Source organism: Eutrema salsugineum, unplaced genomic scaffold, assembly GCF_000478725.1.
Source record: "Eutrema salsugineum unplaced genomic scaffold, Eutsalg1_0 scaffold_7, whole genome shotgun sequence".
Taxonomy (NCBI): domain Eukaryota; kingdom Viridiplantae; phylum Streptophyta; class Magnoliopsida; order Brassicales; family Brassicaceae; genus Eutrema; species Eutrema salsugineum.
Window position 1 is genome coordinate 5939881 of NW_006256486.1, and position 1799 is coordinate 5941679.

General features: G+C 40.9%; 1 non-coding gene across 1 annotated transcript; it reads left to right on the forward strand.

The window, feature by feature from the left end:
• The first annotated feature begins 391 nt into the window (after positions 1 to 391).
• On the forward strand, positions 392 to 497 carry LOC112083210. The gene has a single exon (XR_002897507.1). It is a non-coding gene; the product is annotated as a small nucleolar RNA R71 (small nucleolar RNA).
• Positions 498 to 1799: the final 1302 nt, after the last annotated feature.

Below are 1799 nucleotides of genomic sequence, written 5' to 3' on the forward strand. Positions count from 1 at the left end.
GTTGGAACGATTTTGATATGACACCAGTGCTCCTACATAGTTCACATCTTCTTCTTGAAAGGCCTAATTAATGTGATCAATATCACTAGATCTTTCATTTTCTGCGCCATTGTTGGTCTCACAAGCATGGATTGGACGATTGTTGCTCTTCATAAGCTGGCTCATCATGTTCTTCAACTCGGTTATCTCCTTGTTGTCTGTTCCGGCTTGCTTCATCGATCGATCATTTTCGGGACAATCATTGCTATTGGCTTGAGCCAAATTTTCGATGAGGGCTCTTCCTTGGGCTATCGTCTTTTGTCCAAAATCTCCATTGCTAGCTGTTACAAGTGAAACTTTGTATTTTGGTTGCAAACCTCGGTAAAATGTGCTTAGCAGGCTTGATCCATGAAATCCATGGTGAGGGCGATCACGTTCATACTCCTTAAAACGTTCCCAGGCTTCATAGAAAGATTCAGTTGGCCCTTGTTGAAAGTTTGAGATCTTTGTTCTCAACTGATTCGACCTTGACTTAGTATAGAAGTGGTTCAAGAAAGCAGTTTTACACTCTTCCCAATTAGTAATCGATCCTGCAGGCAAAGATTTCAACCAACGGTGAGCTTTATCTGCTAATGAAAAAGGGAACAACTTACACTTTAAATATTCTGGTGGAACTTGGTTTGTTCTCATCATGCTGCAGATTTCTTCAAAGAGCTCGATATGGTCCATTGGGTGTTCAGAAGGAACTCCATGGAATTGGTTTTGCTTCACCAATGAGATGATTTGAGGCTTGACTTCAAACTCATTCCGGTTCGGAAATGGAACTTGAGTTGCAGATCGGTCCTGAAAATTTTTAGTAGGTGCATCAAAATCAGCTATGCGATGGTTTCGGGCTTGTCTTCGGTGTTGATTTGCTTGCTGAACAGGGTGGTTAACGCGCCCATTCGGCTGCATCCCTTGTCGGTCACCATCGGCTACATTAATGGGTGCTTCAAGGTCTTCACGTTCTTCTCTTTCTGGTGGTTTCTCGGAGGAACCTCATCCTCCTCTCCATCTTGTCGAGCATGATCACCTCCTCTGTGATCATTCTCTTCATTTTCTCAATATTCGGACCCGTCTTGGTCCATATTTAAAGCTTGGTTAATAGGATCTCCAGGCTGGTCGTCGTTGGCCATTCCTTGCGTTCGTCTAAGTCTTCGAAGTTCTCTTTCGTGTCTGTCTATCTCGTCTAGAATTGGAATGTTTTCTATAGGTCTGCGCCTGGTATTCATGCAATTCAGAGAAAAACAAAAGAAGGGAAAGATAATTCAGCAAAACTTTAAGAAAGAACTAGAGATCAGATGTCTAGAACAGAAGTTAAAACAAGAAAATAGCAAAAGGCAGCGAAAAAAATCCCCGACAACGGCGCCAAACACTTGATGTCGTGTCAACTGCGTGAGGGAACAAGTTTTACCCTTAACAAAAACAAATGAAAGCCGCAAGTGCACAGCTAATCAGCTGTAGTATTTAGGGATCGAATCCACAGAGATTTGTGTGCCGGGTATTCTTCTACGGTTTTTAACTTTATGTCTAGACTAGATTGGTTTTTAAAGGTTGGTTGTTTGTCACGATTTAAACTAAAACAAAAGAAAGTAAATAAATCTATCGTAGAAAGCAAGTAGAAAAATTGAATGGAAAGCAAGTAAAGCAAGTAAATATCGAACTAAGGCAATTGAAATGCAGATCTAAATAAGCAAATAAAAATCGATTGGTTTGTAAACTATGGCTAAAAACGCTGAGCTTTTGGGAACTCTACAGGGATCATAATCGGTTTTGACACT